Below are 14,171 nucleotides of genomic sequence, written 5' to 3' on the forward strand. Positions count from 1 at the left end.
CCAGGGATCCTGGGCAGGACCCAGCACCTCGCCTCTGAGCCAAACATTTCCTCCCGTGACAGCTCTGTGTCCCCTCCCACCCCCCCACCCCCGGCTACCCTCTAAGTCCCTAGCAAGGGCGCCCCCTCGGCCTGTGACCGGACCTGGCAGCTCTGTGCTAGGCAAGCTGCTGAGGGCAGGCTCTGAGGTCCGTACTTGAGGACACGGACTCCTTAAGGGGCATCCAGACCCTCACTTAGGGCTGGTCTCCTCCCTCCTCTGGTGGGGCCAACCACACCCCTCTGCCCGCCACTGGCCTCAGACAGGGCTTCTGGGGCCGGAAGAGCAATGCCCTACCTGTGACACAAGACGTGGCTCCCTGACTTCCAACGTCTCTTGAAAATTCAGATTCACACCGGGCGGCCCTCCTGAGCCGCAGCCATCCCGGGGCTGGGCCAGGCCCAAGGCTGCTTCAGCCAAATGGACGGGCCTGGCTGGCGTGGTCACGTGACCCGCACAAGTTGGCGTGGTCACGTGACCTGGGCACGTTCCCCTAGACACCGTGTGCCGGGCTTCACCTCTCAGTGCTCGCAAACCCCTGACAGTCGGAGCTGGATCCTTAGAGATCCGCTGGTCCGGGGCACGTGGCCTCGGGAGGGAGCGTCATGGGCCGCACGTGGGCCCTAGAGAGTGCACTTCGGTCGTTTCGAGGGGGGACCCGGGCATCTGTGTTGTCAGCAGGCTCCCCAGTGATGCTTATGCACGTAGAGAGTGAGAACCGAACCCGCCTTTCTGTGTTGTCCAGCAGAGCTGACATTCAGCAGGAGTGCGGCCACACCGGCTGTTAACATTGAAAGGGGCCTGTCCTGATGGGGAAACCGTGGCTGATGTGAGCTCCCCAAGGCCTCGCCCACTCCTGCACCCTCGGCCCTCCTCCAAGCCCTCCCCATCACTCTACCTTCCAGCAGCCACGGGATTAAGGCCAGCTGAAACCCTCCTTCGTTCTGATTGGCTAGTGCCTATCCGCACGGGTTAAGTGTCTTGTTGTAAAGACTTAAGGCCCAGAGAGCCGCTCAGAGGCTGAGAAGCTGCTGTGGAGCCCAGCACTCTTCCCCACCCCCACCCCTGCCCCGTCCAGCCCGTGACAGTCACCGTCAGGCCCCCAGCTCGCCAGTCTACGATTCTCAGCGGGGACTTTCACAGGCATAAGCAAAGTCCTTACTTTCCCAGCTCCTCTGGCATCCGTTTGGCGGGCATAGGAGTCATTTGTTTCAGTTCAATGAGCAGGCATCCATCCTCATCGCCTCACCCGCCTCTGTCCACACAGGCCAGCCCCACAGCCTCCCGCCCCCCTTCCCAGGAAGAGAGCGGCTGTGGCGGGCAGGGTGGCAAAGTCCCCCCAGGCTCTCCAGGTGGGAGCAAGTGCTTAGCAAGCTGGGCTGTCCCAGGCCAGCAGCTACTGCCACTGACGCTCCTCCTGTTTATGCCTTGAGAGTAAAGACCCCAGTTCTCCTTTGGCTGAGAGGAGGGAGTGTTTGCACTTGCAGCAGCCTCTCGGGGGACCAGGAAAGACAGGACTTGGGGAATGTGTTTGGCAGGCAGGACCAAACCAGAGGAGTTCATTCCAAAGAGCCTTGTAGCAGGTTGGAGTCACTGAGCATCAATCTCGCCAGGGCGTTTTGCTTGAAATAGAACAATGTTAAATGATCAAGCCATCTGTTTGCCAGGTCATCGTGTTGTGTCCTAGACCAGAACAGAAACAAAATGTCCCAGGAAGCCCTTCTGCCTCCTGGCCTACATGTTGACAAATAGAATATAGCAGAGGTGGGATCAAGGTGATGGGGGTGGGGAGGCATGAAGGAGTATTACAAATTCACCCAGGCATCATCCATCCATTCATTCCACAGCCGGTATCCTTCACCCACGCTGGACCAGGCTCTGTGCGAGGCAGGGGGATACAGTGATTAACAGGATAGGTAAAATACACATGGCCCTCAAAGAGAGGGATTCTCATTACTTTTTTCTGGACTTGGGGATCCCTTTCTGCTCATCTCCCTTTTTAAATGAGTATATATATATATATATATATATATATATATATTCATAAAACAAACAACCATACATCTACCACCTAGCTTTTAAAAAAATAATAATACCATTGAAGCCTGCTGTACCCCTCATCCTTTCCTCCCCTCCTCCCCACTTCGCTCCCAGCCACTGTCCTAAACTCCATGCCTATCATTCTCTTGTAAATTTCCCACGTGTGTACTATATGGGATCCTCAGTGCAACTCAGTCAACACTAATCAAAGCAAATATTGCAATCTGAGGCCTTATATGCCCCACCTGAGTGTCCGGACGCCCATCTGGCTTCCATCACTGGGCATCTGAGCCTTTGATTCATTGCTGGGAGTTGAGATTTTGATACACAGGCATGTCTGCTTTTGAGAAGTTCTAGTGTAGAGGGATTTGTACAAGAACTCGCCCAAGCACAGCTGTTTTGGGAGATCTTGCTGCTCTGAATAGAGAAGGTGTGGGTTGGAGCTGTGCCCAAATGGCTTGAGTACAGGCCTCTCCAGGCAGCTTTCCTCAGGGCCTTGCCTGGCACCTCTGGGGAGCCGACTGCAGAAACCAGAGCTGCTCCTCAGAATCTGAAACTAGAACAGATCTTGCTGCTGCCGCTGCTGCTACTACTGACAAATTCTCCTAGGAGCCTTGTGAAGAATGCAGGGAAAATCTTTCTGTCCCCAGACTATAGATCAAAAAATGGAGACTCAGAATGTTCCAAGGCCTTGCATAAAGTCACAGAGTAGCTTGAGATGAAAGGGAGACTTAAAAAAAAAAAAAAAACCGTTTCTCTAACCCTTCATTCAGCAATAGTTGCCACTGCTTACTGAGCACCTGCTCTGTGCCAAGCACTTCACATGCGTTCTGCCATCAAATCCTACCCAACCCAATGAGGGGGTGTTCTGCTGTTATCCCATTGTAGAGTTAGAATTAAGGCTCAGAGTTCAAGTGACCTGCCCAAGGCAACAAGGACTAGAACACAGGACTCTACGCCCAACTGTAATGTTATCTCCCCACATGTCTCTTGTTCCATGGCAACTATAAACACACAACAAGGTTGAGTTGGGAGAGGATAAACAAGCAGACATGTAATGCGGAGATCACAGGCATGAACATGGAGACGGGGATGGAGTGGGAGGTTTAACTCAGAGAGTCAAGTCCTCCAGAAAAGCTACAAGGTCTTGTCATCCAAGAAGAAGGGGTGGGAAGGAAGGTAACAGAGTGTTCTATGCAGAGAAACCCAAAGAGCAAATCTACCCCTGCTGCAAGGGCAGCCAGACACAGCCGGGCAAATTGAAAAAGAACTGAGGCTTACCATGTGGTTCTGGATCATTGACATCAAAATGCGATGATCATTGTGCATTCCCTAGGCCTCTCCCTCTTCATGAGTTCATTTCTGGTTTTGCCTGTCCTCACTGGAAATGATACAGAGCAGAATGGAATATGATTTCCAAAATGACCCCCACTTTCATCTTCTCTGTGGGAACAAGAGGGCTCAGGAGCTGACATTGTCCACTTTCACCTTCTCTCTAGGAACAAGGGCTCAAGAGCTGACATTGTCCAGTGTTCCATGCTGGTATTTATCCAAAGTTCAAAGGCAATTGCTTTGGGGGGTAAGCACATACACACAGATTAAAGCTAATTATGCAAATAAGGTCACTACTAGATGGATAGGAGTGGCAGCCTGGTAAGGACTAAAAGGATGCCAGCCAAGACCCAGGGACAATGGCAAAAGGCATTTGCAAAGGCCATTTTGTGTATCTTCAGCTAATGCTGTTGGCGTAAGTGCTAGCATAACCCACTGACTTGGTGAAGGCCATTTGCAATGTCAGAGTTTGACTGCTATAGAGTCTGTGTCCTGGAGACCAGAGCCATCCTCATGTTGTTCTCATGAAAATGGCGACTCCCTGGGCCATCAAGAGGATAGTGAGAGCCATTTCCATTCAGGAGACCCTCACATTAAGCAAAAGCAAGCTTGAATCAAAATGTAAGGAGACAGTGAAAATGCCTGGAGGACCAAAGAGGAAGTCAAATAAATATCAACTTCAAAGAGCTATACCCAGATTCCTGCCCCCGTTCCTCCCCCCTCACCCCCCCCCCCCCCCCGCCCAGTTCCTTGGGGAGAGAAGTTTCCATAGCTGTCTGGGAGAGCCAGAGATTGCACTGTATGAACAGGACATGTCAGTCACAGCTCAAGAGCGCTGGCAGCAGCCTCCAGGACAAGGAGCAGAGCCAACAGTCAGAGGGGCCATACTTTTGGAAGAGAAGGCTAATTTTAGATATCAGAACCAGAGTTCCAAAAACTCCATTTGCACATTCTATTTAGGAGTGCAATTCTTTTATAAGCTCAAGTTGTTTTTAGATATTGGCAAATTTGAGAGCTTAGACCTCCATCATGGAAACCTCCAACAGAGGACTGGATTTTAAAGCCTCAGTCAATAAGGATTCAGGGGGTGGGGGGGGGGGGAGTATCTATACCATGAGAAGGTAGCTCAATTCCCAACCCACTGGAACTTTACAAGATAGGGAGAAGCAATCTATATATATACTAGTAAAAGCCTAAGCGACCAAACAACCGGTTGACCGGTTGCTATGACACACACTGATCACCAGGGGACAGACACTCAATGTAGAACTTGCCCCCTGATGGTCAGTGCACTCCCACAGCCGGACAACCTCCTGTGGCCCCCTCCCCCTGGCCAGCTGGCCCCAATGGCTCTGATCAGAACTGGGTGAGATGGCCCCAATTGGCCCCAATCACCAGCCAGGCCAAGGAACCCCACCCATGTACAAATTCGTGCGCCGGGCCTCTAATATAACTAGAGGCCTGGTGCACACATGCACCATAGGATCCCTCAGCATGGCCTGTAGGGATCGGCCGAAACCGGCAGTCCAACATCCCCTGAGGGATGTAGTAGTGTGCGAAGTGGCAGGCGGCTGGGGAGGAGCCCGAGCCTGGGGCAGGCACCACGCTGCTCCCACTCATCCCAGCCCTGCTGTGCCTGCCGCCACTGCTCAGTAGGCTTGCTGCCGCTCCGCTGCAGGCACTGCCACAGCTGCGCTCATCAGCTGTGAGCCCGGCCTCTGACACCCATGGGTCAGCTGACTGGCACTCCTGCTATGGGAGCACACTGACCACCAGGGTGAAGCTCCTGTGTTGAGCATCTGTCCCCTGGTGGTCAGTGCGCATCATAGCAACTGGTCAACCAGTCGACCGGTCGCTTAGGCTTTTATATATACAGTGGGGCCTTGACTTATGAGTTTAATTTGTTCCAAGACCGAGCTCATTAAGGAGCTCGTTAAGGAGCTCGTTAACTCAAATTACTCTATCAACTCAATGCAAAAAATCAGCCAAGAGACAGCTGATATCTCAAAAAACTCGTTAGTCGGGACACTCGTAAGTCAAGGCCCCACTGTACAGACTAGAGGCCCGATGCACAAAATTTGTGCATGGGGCTCAACCCTCGCAGCCCCAGCTTTGTCTGGAAGGATGTCCAGAAGGTCTTTTGGCTGTCCAGTCTAATTAGCATATTATGCTTTTATTATTATAGTTAACTAAGAGACTGGGTTTTGGAACCAAATCATTTGGGGGTTTTGTCCCAGCTTTGTCACTAGTTATGTTTCCTTTGGCAAATGACTAAAGAAACTTGGAAAAGTTACAATACCTCCCTGAATCTGTTTTGTGTAACATGGGGATTAGAATCTCCACCTCATCGGGTTCTCGGGAGGGTTAAAGGAGATCATGCGTGTACATACCTGATCATGGCATTGGGTACACTGAAGTGTCCGATGAATGGTATCTACTACCAACAAATGGATATGGAGGCACAATTCAAAAATAGAGCTAGGGCTGTACCCTGCGGGCAGAAGTGAGAGAGGGGAGCAACAGGAGGTTTCCTTTGCCAGGAGAGCTTCATTGAGGAGAAGAGGGGTTCTGAAAGATGGTCGGAGGCATGGAGAAATGTTATGTGGGGTTCTGGAACCACATGTCCCTGAGTTCAAATCCTGGCCCCACCACTTATTGGCTGTGTGACTTTGGAGCAAGTTAATTAACCTCTCTGAGACTTTCTTTCCTCATCTGCAGAGTGGAAACAATGATCGGCACTTCACAGGGGTTGGGAAGAGGAAGGGAAATAGGTAGGCCAGGTGCCCGTGAACAAAAGGGGCCCTAGAAGTGGTGGCTGTTGGAGGAAGAGTGTGACAAAGGCTTGAAAGCAGGCGAGCAAGAGAAATGCTAACTCCAGGGACAGAATGTCAAGAGCTGCCATTCATTAGAGTGTGCTAAGTGCCAAGTAGAGGGCAGTTAGAGGCTGGTCAAGAGCACTGTGAGTCAGGTGACTGAATTCTTCCCTGTGTCACCAGGGCAAGTCACATAAGCTCCCCAAGCTTTAGTTCCCTCGCTTGTAAAATTCAGGCACTAACTGTGCTTTCCCTGAGTGCTGGGTAGGGGTCGAATGAGATAATGTGCATGAGGTCATTAGCACAGTGCCCAGCACATAGAAAACACTCTGTACCCCCAGTTATCATTATTATTTACATGGACATTTCCTCCTTTGATCCTCACAACACCCCCACGAGTGAAGTGTCATCGCCCCCTATTTATAGATCAAGCAGCTGGGGCTCCGAGACCAAATCGCCTGCCTGAGGCCACAGTAAGGAAGCAGTGGGGCAGTTCTGAAATCGCAGCTTCCTCACGCTCCTTGACTTTCAGATAAGCTGGTACCAGGGTTGCGGCAACATGACAACTATTTTTAAATGTGTCTTATGCCAAAACCCTCATGTGTCTTTTCTCTTCTGGCTGTCCCTACCATGACCTTGCCCCCTCATCTGTTGAAGATGGAAAGTTTAGGGTTGTCTGCCACCCTGGAAGCCACCATGAGCCCATGGGTGTTGCCCCTCTTGGGGACTTACAGCTTCTCAAGGTTGACTGGGTTTATGAAACATCCATTCTGACTTGCAGACAGGCTTCCAGCTGGCTGATGAGTCCAATAACAACCCTCCTCCTTGGTGCCAATTAATGGAAATCCAGTGTCCCTGGCACGCTTTGTAATTCAGAAAGGGCACGTGCTGATTCCTCAGACCCCTGCTGGACATGTCACTATGACCAAGAGGCTCCAGGCTCACATGCTACTTCTCACTCCATCTCCATTTAAAGTCACAGACTCTTCTTCCGGCATAGAAATCAATGTCACCTCATTCATTTTCATTACACAAATATTGACCATCCACTGTGCACCAGGTTTTGTTCCATACAGTTGGGGTACCACAGGGAACAATGCAAGTAAGGTCCCTGCCTTCACGAAGGAGGGTGAATGATAAGCAAACACATAGAATTATTTCTATGTGACATGTTATCAAGGAAACCAGACAATGGGACAGAGAATGGCTGAGGAGTATGAACTATTAGGTAGGGTGGCCAGGAAAGGTTTCTCCAAAGAGGTGACATTTGAGCTGAGATTTGAAAGCTAAGAAGGAACTAGACATACAGTGTGGTGAGGCAAACAGGACTGAGCTCAATGTGTCGAGGAAATTCATTCATTAATCAGACATTTTTTAATCATACAATAAATATGTGTTGAATGACCAAGTGGACGATGGATGAATCCCCTTTTTCCTGCCAGAAGGGCCTTCATAAGGAGGATGAACTGGGGTGACGGCACAGCATTTTCTCCAGCCCTTCCCCAGCTGTGAAACAAGGGGCCGGGCTCAGGCACTGGCATCTGGGGTTGCAGGAGCTTAAGAACTCGCCTTCTTCCGAAGGAATTGGCCCTCCCGGCACTTTAAAACAATGACTGCACAGCCAGTCAAAAGTAATTTGTCTTTTTTTTTTTTTTCTAAGCAGTCAAAATGGTTGTTTGGAATTGTGTAGACAAGACATGAAATGTCATCTCATTTGTTATTATTAGGATATATTTATTGAATTTCCATGCCCATTATTCATTGGACTTATTAGTTATGGTCTCTCTCCCTGTCCCTCCCTCCCTCCTTCTTGCCTTCCTCCTCCTTCTCTCCCTGTCTTTCTCTCTGGCCCAGCAGTTAAGATCCCAGGCTATAGAATTGGAACACTTCAGTTGTACTTCAAGTGTGACTTGCTGTGTGACTATAGGAAAGTCACCTCACCTCTTTGAGTCTCAATTTTTTTCATCTATAAATTGGGATTAAAAAATGAAGTCCATCCTACAACAACTACATAAATAAATACTGTACTGAACTATCATTATCCTCACGTTTAGGTTAGTATGTAAGATTTTAAGAACTCAATTCAGGAAACTGAGACTTAGATTTTTAAGACAAAAGAAATTAGCAATGAGTGTAGCAATGCGTCAGTTGGATGATCTGTATCCACTTGAAGGGTTTCCCATTGAGATAATCAAGAAGCAGGATCACAATAAATAGCCTTCAAGATGTCTCTTCATTTATAATAATACTTGTGAGCCAGCAATTATAGACCCCTGCTATGGGCCACACACTGTTCTATTGCTTTACTTACATTGGCTGATTAAAAAAATCCCACCACACACACACAAAAAAATCTCACCACAATCATACATAGTAAACATTGTTACTATCCCCAGATTACCGATAGGGAAGCTAAGACCTAGAGCGATTAAATAATTTCCACAGGGTCACACGGCTAGGCATTAGACTTTGGAAATAAAACCGGGTAACCTGGCTCGAGTCTGCACTGCTAACCTCTTGCCACCTCATTCAAGCTGGGAGCAAGCTTTCTTGCTGACATCAGAGTTTTCTACGCCAAGTAGACTTGTCCTCTGCGTGCTCAATAAACAAAGAATTATTGCCTGCCTAATCCTAAAATCCCACTTATAGACACAGCACTAACAAGGGCAGCCACCCAGCCCTGCGCAATGCCCGTGGTAGGTGAATTCCGCCTCCCCATTGATGGGCTTTTCAGTGCCTATTAAAATGTCAGTAGATCTTGGAGTTGAAGTTCTTTCTACATCATTTAGCACAACCTGGAAGGTCAAATCAATGTGCGGCCAGCCTTCCCTTGGCAGTTACTTCCTTATTACTTCCCTGCCCCTGCACTCGCTCAGAATTGCTACATCACAATAAATGTAGTTAAAAGAGCGGACCAACCACCACCTCTCGCCAGGGATCCAGGTGCAGTGATCTCGAATAGCTTTGCCTTTGGGGGCTCAGAGGGACAGTATCCCGGCTGCGGATGCCACGCCTGATCTGCAGATCAAAGCGGCCGTCCCTGGGCCCCACTGTGATCTTAACAGGCTGAGCGTGGCACCCGCTTAGGCACAGGGGCGAGAAGCAGGCTACGTCTAACACAGCGCCTTCCCCTGTAAGGACTGAAAGGCGCAAATAGCAGGATGAAACTCCTGCCTGCATTTGGTGGTGCACGGGGAGGACAGCATAGCTCCAGATCCGTGTGACTTCTTGATGTAGGGGGACATTGAGTGGGGCAGGCGGCAGATGAGTCACATTTGCAGGCTCTGAGAGCTCAGTTTTGAGTCCGGATGTGGGCTGCCTACTTGAAAGCTCCGGCCCCTTCAGTGCACCCTGTTTCTAGAGCCACAGATCACAATTCTGCTGTGGGGGAGTGGGAGTTCGGGTAAGACTCCCCAAAATTGGCGGTTCCCATAAACTTGGTCAGTAAAATCTGACTGTCCCTCGCCACTCAACCAAGAATGAGGCTGTGATCGTCATTACAGTTTCCCCAGAGAGAAAACTGGCCTGTTAGATCAGCAGGAGCCCGTGGCGAGAAGAGAGATCAGGCTTCAGATGAAAGAAATTGGGCAGAAGATGGAAAACTCCCTCTCCCTCTCGTTTTCTATTTTGCTGGGTTTTCATGGGAACTCCCTTTTGGCCAAACTCTGAGGCTGGGTCTTTTAGAAGGCAAGTCTTTCTGTTATTGGACCAATTTCCCATCATCCTTTTGGCTTGCTCCTGTCCCCTTTGGCGTGGTCAGCTGGGACTTGATCAGCTCTGAGAAGGGTGGAGAGCCCAGCACTGGCAGGCAAGTCACAGGGAGCAGCCGACTCCTGTGATGCGCATTCAAAGCGCCTGCCCTCACCCGGACAGGTGCCGCCAGGTGTTGGCGGCGCTTCCTTTGACCATTCTCAGCCTCAGGAGGAGAAAAGGGGCCAAGGGCTGGGCAGGAGGGGCGGACATTGGTCACACATGTGAGTTGCTAGAGATGCAGGTTGAGCTTGGTCATCAGAATAGAATATTTGAGGCCTCAGAGAAATCCTGGTGGCTTTGGGATTTTAACTTTTCATTTTTGAAAGAATCTCAGACTTATAAAAATGTTGCTACAATAGTGCAAAGGAGTCCTGTATACCCTTCAGCGGGATTCCCTAGAGATGAACATTTTACTGTTTTGCTTCTGTCTCTCAGCTAGACTTATAAGGATTTTAAAGGACTATGTCTTCCCAGGATGCATGTGCACACAAGAGATTCTGAAATCTTTTTCCCCTTCACAGACCCTGCCTTGGTAATCTTCCCGGGAGGAGCTAGCAACAACGGGGACACTGACGAGAACCAACGATCTGATTGGATGGAAACTGCTCAATGGAGAGTTTGTGGACCATGTGATGGATATTGCTTGGACTTCGGGGATGGTACAGGAGTACCAACAGGCTGGCCTCCAAGACAGAGGGTAATCGTGGGCCAGGGTAGAGAAAAGCAAGCAGGTCGTGTGCTGTCTCAGGTTACACCAGACTCCCATCCCTCCTGTTACTTCGTTCTGTTGTCAAAGCCAAACTTGATCTTGCCGGTTTCTCACCTCAGCACCGACCTGACAAATGAAATGCTCTCAGCTCTGTGGCTGGCCGGTCTCAGCTCGGATTTAGAGCAGCGCAGGGGGAACATAATGTCCTGCTTGCGGGTGTTCGGGCTGGAGAGGCCGATGCTTCTACAGTGTTCCCGTCCTTCACCCCTCAACTCCCGCCCGAGCTCCTGCATCCCTCTGCCACGTCCCCATCCTTTCCATTCCAGTTCCATCCTGTCTCCCCCCGTCCCCGACACTGAACATCCTGACCAAGGAAACAGGACTTGGCACTTAAAGAATCTCAGGCAAGAAAAAGCCATGATGTTGTGAGAGAGACGCCACAGACTGCAATGCTCACAGAGAGGCTATTTCAAGTCTAAAGATATAAAAATGCATTATTTGGGGTTCAGAAGTAAGTCGCCTTAAAGGACAAGTCATAGAAGATAGTCCACCCCTGGTTTTAAATAATTGTCTTTTTAGCCCTGGCCAGTGTTGTTCAGTGGTTAGAGTGTCGCACCAGGGTTGTGGGTTTGATTCCTGGTCAAGGCCACGTACCTGGGTTGCAGGTTTGATTCCCAGCCTCAGTCGAGGCTCATGGGGGAGGCAACCAATGGATGTGTCTCTCTCACATTAGTGTCTCTCTCTCTCTCTCTCTCTCTCTCTCTCTCTCTCTCTCTCTCTCTCTCTCTCTTTCTCTCCTCCCCGCCACTTCCCTCCCCCCTTCCACTCTCTCTAAAAATCAATGGGGAAAATATCCTCATGTGAGGATTAACAACAACAAAAAAATGTAATTTTAAATTATCCGTGCTAACACAGATAAATGCAACTCACAAATACCCCGGGACTCTCTGAGCCATACACTTTCATCTTCTCCCTTAAGACTTTAATAGGAATTTTATTTTTAAAAGCACGTGCTTTGGTTACCAAAGACCATGACAGGAAGGCAGCATCATTTGGATATGTTGGCTGTTTTAAAGTTCAGCATCATAACCCGGCACCGACGCATCCTGTCTTCCACCCAGGCCTGCTCGCAAGCAGCAGCAAACAGCAGCCCAGCCGTGAGAGAGGAAGGATTGCATTTTGTGGTCACAGAAATGTTTTCTTCCACGTGAAGCTGGCACCCATTCCCCTCACGGGATGAGTAACTTAACCACACCCTTCTCTCGGTTAACCTTAGGGGCAACAAGAAGCCCCAAACGATTGGCTTTATCTGCCAGGCGGTGAGTGAGAAAGCAGGCGGTATAACGAGGCCGCAGACAGGGTGACTCAGTGATGACATCTCACATGTGGTCGATGATGGTGCTGCCAACCGTCAGTCAACCCTTCTCTCTGACCCACTGGGACTAAAGCGCTAGTTCCATTTCCTCCAGGATGAATTCGGGTTTTCTAGGCTCAGCAGCAATAAGTACAGAAATGCTGCCTCAGATTCTTCCGCGAGGCGTTGCAGCCTACCTAGAAACAGGTTGCCACGACTTCATTCTCCAGGGTAAAGCCAGAACGTCAGCGTTGCAAGGAATTTTGCTTTTATGGATGATGTACGGAAAGGTTAAGTAAAGGCGAGCTGCCCGCACATAAGCAAGTTCTATAACCCGGGGGAGACAGCGTCACTTCTAATCCCCAGAAGCCTTTAGCCCACCCTGGCTAGTGCAGCCTTGTCTCCAGGCCTTGGTGCAGGCTGCCTTCCCTCCGTGGCGTCTCCCTCTCCTGTTTAGAGCAACTGGAAACCACCACTCCCCCTCTCACTCTGGCTGGGTGTTAAGTCTCTGGGAACTTTCTAGAGTTAGGATGGAACATTCCCCTTGCACCTGCATCATCAATCAACCAAATATTTTTTAAAAACACAAAATGAAGACTCTGATTTCTTCCCAGCCAGACCCAGAAGCTTAAGAGAAAAGCTCCCCTGTATCCTAACATTTTCACCTCCAGACTGTCAGTTCCAGGACTATAGAGTCCCACGAGTCAGGAGTCAAAAGGTGGGGGAGGTGCTGGGGCTGCAGGCAAGGGTGCAGTATCATGATTGGAAGGCGGGCAGCCCATGCCCTGGCCGGTGTGGCTCGGTTGGTTGGTCAGGACACATGCCCAGGTTTCCAGTTCAATCCCTGGTCAGAGTGTGCGTGGAAGGCAGCTGATCAATGTTACTCCCTCACATGGATGTTTCTCACTCTCTCCCCTTCTCCCTTCCATTCTTTCTAAAATCAATAAAAACATATTTAATAACTAGAATGAGGTCAGCCCTGAAGTTTACCCCAGAATAGTGTGCTAACCATGAAGTTTGAGTTTCACCTTTTGGGATTGTTGCTTCTTACTACTATGCATTGTGTCAGTGGGGAGAAGGTGTTTAGGGGGGGGAAGAAAAGGGATAAAAATTCGCTCCTCCATGGAAATATAAGCAGAAAAGCTCTAGACTTTGTGTCTCTGCTTCCTTTTTTAAGTACAGTGTTTTTAATAGACCAAAAGAGAATCTTTGTGAGGAAATATGTGTGCGAATAATGTTTATAAAAAGAGTATATAATGATATGTTAGTGACTGTGGACTGTTGTGTAAATAAGCCTTAGATATATAAAATATATAAACATATAAGATCATTCTATAGGGCAGTGGACACGTAAGGCCTTCCCACGTGTCATCTCTTCGTCCTAAATAGAGTCGCAGGCTGGCAGCTTAGTTCCTGGACCGGCCGCTGTGCAGCCGAGAGGCTCGGTGGGGTTGGTTCGCTTTTTTCCGGTTTTGTAATGTGCCGCTTGTGCGGATTACTTTGCACTGTCTGCTGCGTGTGTGTTGGTGTTGTTTACCCACATGGCGTCCTCAGAGACCCGTTCCACACTCTGCATCTTGGAAAACCACACGGAACTTTCTAGTGAGAAGAAAGATCCACAGAACACGCCTTCACTGTGGGGGAACTCTCCGAGTTGGACACTGACAGCTTGCTGGGAGGCTGAGGAAATGGGAATTTAACACCCGCCTTGTCTCACGCTTCCATAGCTGGTGTTGGACATCCGGGAAGGAGTCACGTGCTTCGCCAAGTCCTTTTCCCCTGGACTTGGCGTGTTCTGGAGGAAACCAGAGGTTGGCCCTACCCCCTCCCCCCGCTTCAGGACTCCACTCCGGCACGGATTCTCAAGAACCGCCCATGTGCTCTGTGACTCCGGACCGGCTCAATGCTTCCAGAGCCCAGGGTTTTAGTTGTTTGGGTCTGTGGCTCCAAGGAAGTGTGAAGTCTGCCTTCACCACCCAGGCCGATCTGAAGGACAGCGGGGAGGTGGGGGCTCCGCTCACACACACACACACACACACACACACACACACACACACACACCCCGCCCATCAGCAGGGAGGAGTGGGCCACAAACGGCGTGAAATGCCATCTGCTGTCCGCGGGAGGGCGC

General features: G+C 49.9%; 1 protein-coding gene across 1 annotated transcript in view; it reads left to right on the forward strand.

Moving 5' to 3' along the window:
- Nucleotides 1-11,555, forward strand: part of SH3RF2 (SH3 domain containing ring finger 2) — a 106,561-nt gene extending 95,006 nt beyond the window's left edge. Inside the window, exon 10 of the mRNA XM_081091192.1 lies at nt 10,499-11,555. The gene's annotated coding sequence lies outside the window, so the exon portion shown is untranslated. The remainder of the gene's footprint in view (nt 1-10,498) is intronic.
- The last annotated feature ends 2,616 nt before the right edge of the window (nt 11,556-14,171 follow it).

This window comes from Myotis nattereri, assembly GCF_964212035.1.
Source record: "Myotis nattereri genome assembly, chromosome: 5".
In the NCBI taxonomy this organism is placed as follows: Eukaryota; Metazoa; Chordata; class Mammalia; order Chiroptera; family Vespertilionidae; genus Myotis; species Myotis nattereri.